The sequence below is a fragment of the Alexandromys fortis genome, unplaced genomic scaffold (genome assembly GCF_014885135.2).
Source record: "Alexandromys fortis isolate MF-2015 unplaced genomic scaffold, M_Fortis_MF-2015_v1.1 scaffold_111, whole genome shotgun sequence".
NCBI lineage: Eukaryota > Metazoa > Chordata > Mammalia > Rodentia > Cricetidae > Alexandromys > Alexandromys fortis.
The window spans coordinates 1,180,899-1,194,093 of NW_026067996.1; positions in this window are offsets into that span (position 1 = coordinate 1,180,899).

Below are 13,195 nucleotides of genomic sequence, written 5' to 3' on the forward strand. Positions count from 1 at the left end.
CTTCTTCTCCTTCTTCTACCCCAATTATTCTTAGGTTTGGTCTTTTTATTGTGTCCCAGATTTCCTGAATGTTTTGTGATGAGAATTTGTTGGTTTTACTGTTTTCTTTGATCAGTGTGTTTATTTTCTCTACGGTATCTTCAGTGTCTGATATTCTTTCTTCTATCTCTTGTATTCTGTTGGTAGTACTTGTCTCTGTAGTTCCTGTTCGTTTACCCAGATTTTCCATCTCCAACCTTCCTTCGCTTTGTGTTTTCTTCATTACTTCCATTTCATTCTTCAGGTCTTGAACTGCTTCCCTTACCTGTTTGATTGCTTTTTCTTGTTGGTCTTGGTGGTGCTGGTACAGTGGCTGATGCAGGGACACAGCCCACTGCAGAGCTGGGCTGCAGCTTGCTCCTGGAAGGGCAGGTGGAGGCCTGCCCACTGGCCTCCTGCCTCTCTAATCTCCTCTCCCTGCATCTGGGCTGCTGCAGGTCGGCCCGCCCTCCCTTCTCCTCTGCCTCTGCCAGCTGAGTTATCCCCTCTGCCATCTCCTTCTCCAGATGCTTGGGGGTTGGGGCGGGACTCAGGAGGGAGACAGGTGATGGCCCCACCGCTTTGGGAAATTAATTAGCTCGGTTCTGCAAATCGCTTTGAAGATTAAAAAAAGAAAAAAGTAGTGGTTGTGAGAGGGGAAACAGAGAAAAAAAATGCTCACTCACCCTTTATCTGGAGGGTCACTAACAGAGTCTTCACCTCTCTCATTGCTAGGGCATGGGTGATGCCCATTCCACTGCATTCCACTCAAAATCCAAGCTTCTAGAGCAGGCACTCCTGTGGACTATTCAGGGAAAGGGTACTTGTGTCCTCTTTGTTGATCTCCTACTGAAAGGAACTTGCTTCCCTCATCCTGGGCTTGGGCCTCAGACTTACCTGAGGACCTGTCTAGAGACCCTTACCTGCAACTTGCTCTTGCAGCCTGTCATGCAGAACGTATAAGTTGGCATGGAGCAGGTTCTGGGCAGGCAGAGCTTACAGCCTTTCCTTCCACCATGGACAAGGTAGACAGAGTCCTCACAGCTCAGGTGGAGGCAGGCCTGCAGTCTGGGTTTAGGAACCCAGCTGCCTCCCGAGGGACCACCCAACCAGGCTGACTGTTGCTTCAGGGCAAACTCCTGCTCAGAGCAGCAGAACAGCTGAGAGCCCTGGGTGGGGTGCATGCCAACTTCCTGCACCCTAGGAAAATCCTCATGCTTACTACCAGGCCCCAGGGAGACCACATGGTGGCCCAGAGGCTTTTCTCCTCAGACCCCCCCCCCCCGGGCTACCCTTTGAGATGTCCCATAATGTCCCCTGCCCTTGCCTTGGGTAGAATCTGAAGCAGCAGAGGCTGACCAGCTTACTGAGACTTAGCTGGGTTTTCAGCTTCAAGCCCAGATGGGCTGGAGGAGGGTGACTGACTGGCTCACAGGTGAGGTTTGGCAGAGCAATGGTCTGGAAGCTTTCATAGCGCTTCAAAAGTTTGGCATAGGCACATCAGGATGGATGATGCTTCCTTTTTGGGGACCCCACCCCCGCAGGTCTTGGCATTCATGCCAGGCAACAGGTGGGGCTCAGAACCATCTTGTTTATGGCTCCAGGTGAGCACTCGTGGGCCTCCCACTGAGGGGCGCAGGGGGAGGAGGCTGGGTTTCAGCCAAGGTGCCCCATGTCTACCACTCCCCAGCTGCAGCATCCTGTGAAACCAAAGTTTTTCTTTCGTTCCATCCTGGGCCCCGCACTCTCTGCCTGGGTCTCTTATGCCTAGGTAGATGGATTCCAAGTGTTCAGCAGGGGCCAGACCTCAAGGGACACTGTAGGGTCCTTTGATAGAACGGCCATCCTAGGGCTAGGTTTGTGGAATGAAAGCAGCGGCAAGAACAGCCACGATGGAGCTCTGCAGTGGGGTCTCACAAGGCCCTGGAGCGAGGTGGTGAGAGGCTATGGATCTGCCCCCCAAAGGAGTCTAGATCCTGACTACTTCCTCCTTTGGTCCTCAGACTGGCAGCATCTGTTTGGCAGGCATGGCCCAAGTTGTCTCCACTCTCAGGAGGCATGAAGTTAATACAGGAGATTAAAACATGTTGGCAGGGGTGAGGGCAAAGCTACCATGTGCTGGGCACTTGCTGTATCTCAGACACTCGACAGTTAACTCAGGTGATGCTCTCAACCACCCGAGGCAAGCTTTTATGACCAAGTTCAGTTTTAGGATGGGCCTGAGCATACATGCACGGCTGGCATGGCTCAGAGCTAAGCTATACCTGGGCTGGTGGGCTCTGGAACCCTCTCTCACAGCTACTGACTGCCTTTCAGAGAAGGCTGAGACTTCCAGGCGGTAAAGACACATCCTCCTGTCATCAAGGAGAGTGAGGGGACTCTGAAGACACTCAGTATCACTCCTAGACCACACCCCACTGCTCTCTCCATCAGTGGTGTCCCAGTGGCTGAGGCCCTTGGCTCCTGGCCTTGCCCCCTCTGCAGACCATTCCTATCTCACTTGTCTCTCTCTACCCACAAACCCAGTTCCCACCTCTGGCCCCCATCCCAGCTTTAGGGAAGCCTCAACTCACCAGGGAGTTCTGAGGGGTGCCAGGCTTAAAAATGGGGGCGTGGAATTCCTTCTCTTGACTTTTCTCTTTTAAATCCTGTGTGTATGGCCTGGACAGCAAAAGGACATTACATGATTCCACCCCTTCCCAAAATGTGGGACTGCTCATAGATGGGGCGCCTGTTACATCAATCTTTCCCCCCATTTTCTCCCTTTCTTTTCTTAGTAATGCAGAGTTTTCAAAGTATTTGTTTATATTTCTATAGGCAATGAAGACTATTTTTTTTCCAGTTTCAGAGTTTATCCCTCTAGAAGAGATCAGTACGCTCTCCCTGAATCTAGCATAAATTCCTTTTGTAATGGGCTTCACCAGAGACCACGCCCTCCAAAGCTGTACATCTCCTGAGCAACCGCCATCCTGGGGTAGAGAGCAGGTTCTTTCTTGGCATGTTCTCAGAAGACAGGAATCTGGATACCCCACAAAATAAGGGATCTGGACACCCCATCACCAAATTGGAAAGGCTGATGCCAAGGGAAGGTAACTTTTTCTAATCCATGGCTTTCTATCCATAGCCCTAGCAGTACCGGAGCAAGCAGGTGTTCTGTACATGTTTGCTGAGTGACTGAGTATCTTTAGAAAGAAAAGCACGGGCAGAGAGGAGAAGTTCTTGCCCACAGTCCCATATGAGAGGCGAGGCTATGTGTAGGGTGAAGGTGGGGAGTATGGGGCGGAGGTGGGGACAGGGTGCCTGGAAGAGGACATCCTAGTAGAATCAGAAGGCCCCTCCCAGAAGTCCTGCTAGCTTGGCCAAAGGAAGTGGAAGCTGCCCAGTGAGATGCCTGAGGGCAGCCTCTCTATAGAGCTGTCAATCACCTGCAGCTATTCAAGGAATGTAGGGAGTGAGGCTCAAACCCGAGGGAAATGCGGTGGCATAGGGCAGCAAGCCCTTTCCCACAGCATAGAAGCCAAGACCCAGCACTGGGCTGTGACCTGCGAGTCCCCTCCTCCTTTCTTTCCTCCTTCCTTCTCCAGCTGGCCTGGAACTCCCTGTGCAGCCTAGGCTGGCCTTGACCTACCATGATCCTGTTGTCTTGACTTCTAGGGTACTGGGATTCCAGGCATGTGCCACCATGCCCAATTTCCATCGGTTAACTTCCACTTTGAGATGACCACCACATGTCCTGCAGCATATAGGATATGGCTGTGTGGACCACTGTTGAACAGCAAAACAAGGCTGTACAGCTAAGAGTCTAGAATAAAGCTCTACACTGAGACAATGTGCACTCTCCTTAGAACCCACACCTGGCTGGGGCTCTACTGCCTGGCAGTGCCCTCTCAGAGGAAGAGCCAAAGTTTCTCCAGTGACCGCAGAGCAGACAGGACAATGTGTCTCTGACCTTGTCTCCTCATGGGCTGATGCAGGCTGTCCCCTCAGTCTGGATTACTCTTCCCCTAGTTAGCTGTTTGATTCTCTCCCTTGTCTTTAGGATCCTGCTCAGAAGTCACCTACTCTGGGGGTCTTCCCTGATCCCTCTCTTGTAAGAAACATCGAATTGCCATTGCTCCTAACCCGCACAGTCCTACGGTAGCCACCAGTCACGTGTGCCTCCTGAATGCTTGATGGTGACTGAATGAGACCCAAACCAACTGTAAGTGGGGAACAGGCAAAGCTTCAAAGGTCAGGATGCCAGCCTGAGCACCACAGCTCTGTGGTGTGAGGGCAACACAGCTGCCTTTGGACCCTGTAAGATGCCTCATTTTAGCTGCTTTCCTGTGTCCCATTCTGCTTGTCTCACTGAGCCCTCATCCCATTCGTACTGACTTGAGTCACTGCCGCATCCAGATGGCTGTTCATCTACTTGGTGTCCGTCCTCCCAGAGACGCCAGCTCCCCAGAGTGGGCCTGTGGGTCAGCTCTCTGCTGTAGCCCAAGAAAACCTATTCCAGAGAAACTCTATGATGGCACAAAAGGGGCTACATGGTCTGCAGAAATGGTATCTGGAATTCTGAATTTGGGGCATTTCCAGGCTGTCAACAGACAGCCCCAATGCTGGTCAGGGCAGTGGGTACAGCTTGCAGCCAGAGGCTGGGGATCAGTCCTGTGGCATGCTCAACTGCCTACCAGACTTGTGGCGCTATGCACTTAGGACAGAGCCCCTCGGAGATCCAGAAGAGCCACATCTGAGGCAGAAGAGACAACTCCATATTCTGCAGCTCTCAGCACTGTTGAGACTTTGACTTGGATTTGATGGTGGGGTGGGTGTGGAGGTGGGAGGGGTGGTTGGGTTTCATCAGAGCATAGGTATTGAAGGTTCAGGTTTGGGTATCTGGGTGCAAACTTTGTCTCTGCCGCAGAAGCCTCAGTTTCTCTGTCTGTCCTATCAGGGTCTTACTTACTCTTTGCCAGATATTCAGATAGGTGTCCTTGTTCAGGTGTCCTCAGCACTTCAGGTAGGAGAGGGTGGGGGAGCCCTTGTCAGACCCTCGCCTGAGTGGAAAAACAAAGACAGAACTGTCCTGAAACAGACAGCGCCTTTAAACAGCCCAGGAGAGGCTGAGGGCGCTTAGGTCCAAACTGGCTTAGTTATGAGTCCCCGTTCCTTTGGCGTGGTAGCACTGAGGAGCTTGAGCATGCCCAGGTAGACATCAGGTCCATGTCCTTAACAAGGGGTTTTGAACACCAGTAAAATTAAGGGAATGGCAAGGGTAAGGGTAGGGTGGGGAAGGGTTGCTATGGTATCCAGAGGAAGGCTGACTGTGCAGGATGTCAAAGACTGATTTCCAGAGAAAGGGCCCAGAAGTGGCCAGTTGCCTTTAGGGAAGGGCGTGTTTGTGGGAAAGAGAGTTGGCACAGGCACAGAGGAGTCCAAACTGGTTAAGAAGGCATTAGGCTGTAGCACTGGTGTCCTGGGTAGTGGTGGCAATTGGCATAGCCTTATTGGGGACCTGGCTGTGTCCGGGAGGACTCGACTTGCTGTCTGGGGTAGAGAACGGGGGGAGGGGTCATTTCTGGAGATCCGTTCAGAAGGAACTGACTAGCTAATGGAGCATATGAGTGTCTCTGCTGATACTCATGTCAAAACAGCCAGCCATCACTCCCTGGGTGCCCTGAAACCGGCTGGCCTGCTTCAGTTGACAAGAGGCTCACCATGAGGACAGACATCCCTTCTAGCCTTCCTCCAGGGAGCCTGTGTTTGTGTGGATGCTGAAGGTGGCTTCAGGTACAGAATTCCCATTGCCTTGAATAAGACCCCATACACTAAGCCATTGGGCTGCCACTCACAGTCCCGCCTTGACCTGGTTGCCTCCTCTGCTGATTCCTGACTATCAGATGAAGAGAGGGACAAAGGCCCTGAAGGACCAGAGGGAGGAGTGTCCTTGGACCATCTCTGGAGGTGTGACCCCTTGTATTCAGCCTCAGTGTCTGCTGCAGGATGTGGGTTTGAGTCACAGAGTTTTCTTCTGAGGACCACGAGGACCGCCCTGTAGATGACGCTGGAGTGTGCACCTGGCCTCGGCTTATTGGATGTGTGTCCTTTTGTCTGGGGATAATTGAGCATAGGCCATCAGGGAGGTGGGTGAGTGGCCAGGCCTGGTCCGTTATGCAGTTCAGGAGCTGCTACTCTGGAATGATATCCCCCCTCATACACACAGAGGCAGGACTGGGACAGTCAGTGAGCCAGCGGCCATTAGCACCTGCAAGAAATTAGTGATCACTTCCTGGGAGTTATTTTTATCTTAGTCTTTTATTGGGTTCCAAATAAATTGAGCCAGACCAGTAAGGCCTGGGAAACGGGTAGTGGAGGCTCTGGCTCTCACTGCCACCTTGTCAGGGCACCTGGCACTGGAGATCTTCCAATCCAGCTGTTCACTGGGTCTCACAGCCCCCCTGGAAGGCTGGGAACTCTGTCTAAGGCAATGGCGACCTGGCTGACCCCAGAAGGGAAGGCGAGAGAGAGCTGCAGAGCACTGAGATCTTGGCTAGGTGATCTGTGAGCAGGCTCTGTGTCAGAGAGTGAGAGAGGTCAGTAGGGCAGAGTAAATGCATCGTGTCTTTGGGCAGTCTGCGTCTGGCGGGTGGGGGGAGGCTGGTCCGCTGGTACAGTGCATGAGGGGCCGAATTGTGAAGTCTGTCTGCACTAGGCAGGTATTAGGGGAGGGGGAAAGATTGCTGGGGAAGCAAAGAGGTTGGGTAAAGAGTGTGTGTCCCTTGGGGACTTAGGAGTGCAGCAAAACGCTGAGTCAACAGGGATAGGAGAGGGGGCAGCTGTGCACCTGCAGGGCCATAGGGTGCGGGCTGTCCATGCATGACTGAGTATGAGAGCGTGTGTATCTGGTGCGAACTTGGACTATGTGTGCACGGGCAATACATGGGTGGTATGTTGATGGCTGTATAATTTTGTGGATTTTGCAACAGGCTAGACAGGTGGCCTAGTGAAATAAGTGCAAAGCTGAGTGCCTGACAAAGTTGGGTCAGAAGGCTAACAAGCAAGTACGGGAGCTCAGAACCCCTTGGATGGATAGGACAACACCCCTTGAGAAAGGACCTTGCTGCACGCCACACATGCGATCATCTCTGACTTCTGATGTTCTGACTTCAGGATGGTCTGAAAGAAACTCAGGTTCAGTAGAAGCCATACCTGATGTGACTTCATTCTGTGTGACCCCTCTGTAACTTTTGAGATGTCGCTCATGCATTTTATGAGACACCCAACACCTGACAACATGCTTTCTTTGTGTTAAGCACATCTGAGCTGGGTTGGGCCATAAACCTCAAGGCCACCTCTCCCAGACACCCAGTTTTCCAGCATGTCCCCACCCTCCCATGGCCACACAATCTCCTAAGCACCTCCACCAACCTGTGAGGCATCTCCCATCCAAAACATAATACTCCACCCTGTCCACATAGACTCAGGTTCATCTCAATGCAAAATTCATTTCATCTAACTTCAAAAATCCCTGTAATTTTATACTGTTCCAGCAGTACTGAAAAGCCCAAGGTCACTTCTGAGACCCAAAGCACTCCATTCTCTTCACTGTGAACCCAAGTAGACTTTGTTTATAAGTGAGATACTTCAGATACACCAAGTGCTGGGTATAGACATTTCCATTTCAGTATGGAGGAGTGAGGGTTCAAAGAGGAAAGATCAGACCACATAGCCGGACTAAAACCCAGTAGGGAGGATACCAAACGCTGCAGTTCTGTGTCCAACATCTGGGGCTCGTGGTGGAATAGAGTCATCTGTGATCTGGCGTGCTTGGGTAGCTTTCCCCTACAGCAATTTTGCCTGTGGCACATGTGTCTTCTCTTTCTTGGCAAATATTCCCAGCATACCCAATATCCTGAGGTCCTGATTGAAGCTAAGACCTTACATTTCACAACCTCACTCATTGCCAATGCCCAGACTCCATAAACCAGCCCTGGTGCCCGTTGCCTGGCCTCGGCACCTTTTCTGGAACCTTGGTGTTAACCTTTATGATCCTATTAACCCTCGCGTCCTGCAAAACCAGAACCTCTGGATGACACTTCCACTGCCAGCTCAAACTGTGTTTCACTCACCTTGAACCATGATCATCATGGCCATTGTGTGTCTTCACAAAGCTGAGCCTACGAACACACTGTCCTGATGGAGGAAGGTCATTGGTTAAATAAACTGCCTTGGCCCTGATAGGTAGGAACATAGGTGGGTGGAGTAAACAGAACAAAATGCTGGGAGGAAGAGGAAGTGAGGTCAGAAATCGTGCAGCTACTCTCAGAGCCAGACGCCTCAGACAGAGAGGCCACGCTCCGCTCTCCCAGGTAGATGCGATAGCTCTGCTCTCTGAGGCAGGCACACACGATGAAGCTCCGACCCAGGATGGACGTAGGCTAGAATATTCCCGGTAAGACCGGTGCTACACTTTATTAGAGATGGGTTGATCAGGATATCAGAATTAGCCAGTAAGGACTAAAGCTAATGGGCCAAGCAGTGTTTAAATGAATACAGTTTGTGTGTTGTTATTTCGGGGCATAAGCTAGCAGGCGGCTGGGGTGCTGGGGATGCAGCCCCGCCGCTCCTATTACAACACCTTCCCACAATGATGGGCTGTAGCCCTTTAAACTTCGGGCCCGTGTAAAATCCTTTATTCCTAAAGCTGCCTCTCTCCTGTCACAAAGATACAGGACTATATTGGGAACCAGGCAAAAGGCCATTTGTGTTACCAAAGCATCTGTCTGTCTGCTTCGGTGTCTAAAACATAGATTGAAGCTGAGGTAAAAAGTGAAGGAAATGTGGAGACACCACAGCACCAGGTTGTGGCTTGGTTTCTGCTCGCCTCTCTTAGTCAGCTTGGCAGTGAGAAAGAGCATCATCAGGTGGACCACAAAGTTCTGGAAAACCTGTAACCACTGCTGGACACCCCGACGTGCAAGCCTATGGGTCTTTGCATATTCAAATAGCATCACATGGCTGACTGCAGGAAGGGGTTGCAAGAGAGATGTTGAATTTTCTCATAGGGGAAATCCTTGTCTATAGACAGTCCCCAGACTAATGATGGCTCAGGTTACTGTTTTCCCAACCTTACAACTGTGCAAAAAACAGTATGCATTCCATAGAAATTGTACCTCTAATTTTGAGCTTTTGCTTTTATTTCCAAGACTGGCAACATTCGGTATGGCATCCTTCTGAAGAGTGGGCAGGGTAGCAGGTGTCAATCAAATGGTCCCTCCAGTGGACTGCTATGGAGCCGTGAGGCGGGGTGGCTTGTGCGCATTTAATTTGCCTCCACTTTAGGGTATTTTCAAGATGTGGGCAGGGGAGGGGGTTTGCTCAAAGAGCTCACTCTAATGAGAGAAACAGTTGTATATTAACCTGTTACTTTTTACTTTTATCTTTTGTCCCCCCCCCCCCCACACACACACCAAATCTGGCAGCAGAAGTGGGAACCTTGCTCTTCCTGCTGTAGGGGGCATGTGACACAGAGAGGATGAGCTAATATGGAACACGTCTCATCCCCAGACGGGGAGGTGCTTGGTGGACACATGCAGGAGAAATCGGTCGGGTACAATACAGTGCCCTGTGTATCAGAAGTTAAACGTAGCTAGAGCAGATCAAGGGGAAAGCGACTGTGCCAGGCTGTCTGCTCAGCCAGGCATGGTACCAAGGTTTTTAGGATCTTCTTTCCCCTGCTGGTTCCGTGGGCTTTTCCAGGGAGCGGTGTCCATGTGAGAAAGGAGGCAAGGTGTGCTGAGAGCTTGTGCGGCAGGGCCAGATACAATAGCCTGAGCAAGCAGAGAAACTTCCTCTGAGCTGCGGAAGTCCTCATCTTGTGGTCTTTGTTCCTGTAAAGGATTGTCTTGGGCAGCCTTTCTGTTCCTCTTTGCCAGCTGCTTCCCTAACGATCACGGCTGGAACACATCCCAAGATCTGAGCGCACCTCCCCAACTTCCAATCTATAGATATTTGGGCTGGTTCTGAGGCTAGCTGTGGGGTGTCACAACCCACTGTGGCAGGGACCACCACCTCGAACATGACAGATCCTTAAACTGGGGCCAGTCAAGGTGCTCAGAAGGGGCCCTTGAGCCTCCCTGCCTGAGAAAGGGCATCAGAGTCGGGGGAGGAGCAGATCTGATAGCTTTGCCATTAATACCCTGGAACCCAATTCATAAAAGCATCTAATTACAGGGAGCCTGCATTTCATTGTCGTTTTGGTAATGACCTGCAACTGCATACAAATTACAGGGTAATCCCCTCGGTGGTGCTCAGCTTCCTCCAGTGTGGAACTTTCTAGCTAGCGTCTGAGGCTCAGGTAATGCCGGGGGCAGAGTACGCTTGCTCCTCTCCAAGGCACTCGTGACAGCACAGAAAGAGAAATGGGAGCGAAGCTGGGCACACACCGCCCACTCCCCGTGAAGTGGTGTGCTCAAGCCCCCAGACTGGGCTGCAGCAAGGACTTGGGTCACACAGGCTGAGCCCGTTCAGCTAGGATCTGGGGATCCCAGAGGCAGGGGCATGGATAATCTGGCTGCTTCTGTCCCTGCGGAGGTGTCTTACCAGTGGTCAGAAGCCTGCCCCCTTCCCTAAGCTCTCAAAGGACACATGGGAAACCCTAGGGTAGGCTGTGTACCTTCTTAACCCTGGGCTTCCTCATCTTGCGGCACCGCCTTCCATTGTACCTCGTCGCTGCCTGGCTGTGTTCTGATGTATCAGTGTGTTCCAGAGACAATCTCTGGCCAGAGGGACATGGGCTTTAGAGTGCGACAGCCCTGTTGATGTCTGCATTCCATCTTTGCCCCGATGTGGGTAAGGAAGAGCTCTCCTGTATCTCTCCTGTGTGTGAGAGAGAGAGAAGATGCCCAGGTGGGATACCCAGGCAAGAGGTCTGTGGCTAGTGCTCAGGCAGGCTGTGGTGCAGACTGCAGGTCTCGGGCCAGGGCCTCCTGGAGCATCCTGCAAATGTTAGCAGCCAGAATGTCTTCTTATATAGTAGTGGGATGCTTCCCTTCAGAGGGCTGAGCAAGAAGCCGTGGAGGTGGAGCAGAGGAGTGACGGCAAAGAGGAGTGTCAGCAGTGAGGGGTACCCACTGAGAGTTTCAGAATGGAAGTCAGGATAAAGCCATTTGGAGCTGCCTGTGACTCCGGTAGAGCCTTGCCTAGGATGCCTGAGGCTCAGCCCCCATCCTCAGCTCTGTGCACATGTGTACACTCTAAGTACTGTTGGTTTTTGCTGTTTTTCTTTTTTTTTCTTTTCTTTTCTTTTCTTTTTTTTCTGAATGCATGTGACTTTGCCTAATTGCAAAGACAAAAACCAAAGTGAGCCGTCACAAATTGGGAACCATCTGTACACAGAGTGGTAAAGAAGCACATAGGTCACAAAGCCAAGATTTCCTCCTCGGCCCCTTGAGTTTTCTAGAAGCAGCTACCCCAGCTCCTGTTCTTCACCGAGGATTCTTGTGTGGGTTCACACGCTGCATTCCATTGCCTGTGAATGAGCCCTGATAGGCCTCTCCACAGCTGTCCTTGTTCATTTGCTGGTAGTCTTGGATGCACTGCCACTTCTAATGTCACACTAGGCCTTCATTTAGAGCTGCATGGGCTCTGAGGTGTGGAGGATGTATTTAGCCTGCCTCCCCCAATCTGCGGACATGTGGGGTAGTTCCACATTCTTGTATGCGAGCGGCCGTGGGCTTCTGTGTGTGCGTCTCTAGGTGACATGTTTGGTTGCTGAGCCCCTGACACAGCTGACATTCCTGCCAGTACACCCTCACCTGGTTCTTGGTTACCTTCAGGCAGTCCCCTCCCGCTGTGGCTGCTCCCCTTGGACACCCCCGTGTCAAGAGCTCTGGGCACTGCTCAGATGCTGCTAAGCTGTGGGTTCTGACTGTAGTGACATGTGTCTTTGAGGCCATGTGGCACCCCAGCCCTTTCTTGCCGTTTTCCTCTGCTCTCCACTGTGAACAAAGCAGCTCCGCTTGACATCCATCACCACCATGGTGCACTGTGCAACCAGAGGCCTAAGGGCTGTGGCCGCTAGTCATGGCCTCCAATTTCTGAAATGCTGACCCCAAAGTAAACATTTCCCATTATAAATGCTCCTCTCAGGTATTTTGCTATTGCACCCAGAAGCTCACAAACAGAGGTGCCCCCTACCAAGAATGGACATTCATCCCCGTCCCACCCACCACGAAACATCAGTGTTCTGTTCTGCTCTAATTGAGGCACCTAAAAATGTGGAGTTTCTTCACTTCAGAATGAAACCTGAGGCACTCATGTCCCTATTGTGTAGCTAGAGACACTAAAATGTGTGTGTTGGGGGGGGGGCTGTTCTCCCCCAGTGAGGGCTATGGAGAGCTGGTGCATGGCCCAGGCCAGAGGGCAGTGGCCGACACTGGCCTTCGGGGCCCGCCCCCAACAGGGGCCTTCAGCCGTCCTTGGCCTAATCCCGTTTTCTGCCCAGTTGAGCAGTGGGAAGGCTTAGTTCTCACCCATTTTAATGCAAAGGAGGCTGCCTAGCCAGCTTGTTCTGAGCATGGTGACAGTGGCCATGAATGGGGACCCCAGTAACGGCGACAAAAATGTGACAGGGCCCTCCATCATGGTATTGTGCGACAATTGGGACATTATAGTTAGTCCTGGAACCCACTCAGGAAGGGGCGGGGGCCTCCAGCTCATATGCTAAGCAGGGCCAAGCCCGCCTCAGCCACCTTCTTTGGTCTGGCCAGTGACCCCATTGTGTGAGGCGCTTACACGGAGCTCCTTAACTGCCTTCTTCCTTCCCTCACTTCCCTCCACCGATACTTGGACAAAGGTGCTGGTCCTGGTGCCCTGCTGTGTGTCCCTGGATGGCTACTGCCCTCTCAGGGCCTTGACTGGCAGTAATAAAAGTAGGATGGTGACCACATGGGAGCGGGATCCTGAGTGTTTGCCTTAAATGGTGTATACTCTACCAGCTCTTTTTGCAGCCCCTGGGGAAGGGGCTTTGCTTGATCCGGAGTGCAGATAAGGCCATTAGCTCTGGAAGCTGAGAACCTACACGGTGTGTGAGTGTGTATGCATACATGCATGCAGCCACTCCAGGCGATTCTCTTGCCTTTGCACACAGCACGGCCATGGTCCTCCAAGCAAGGCAGAGTCCACGCTCTTGAGC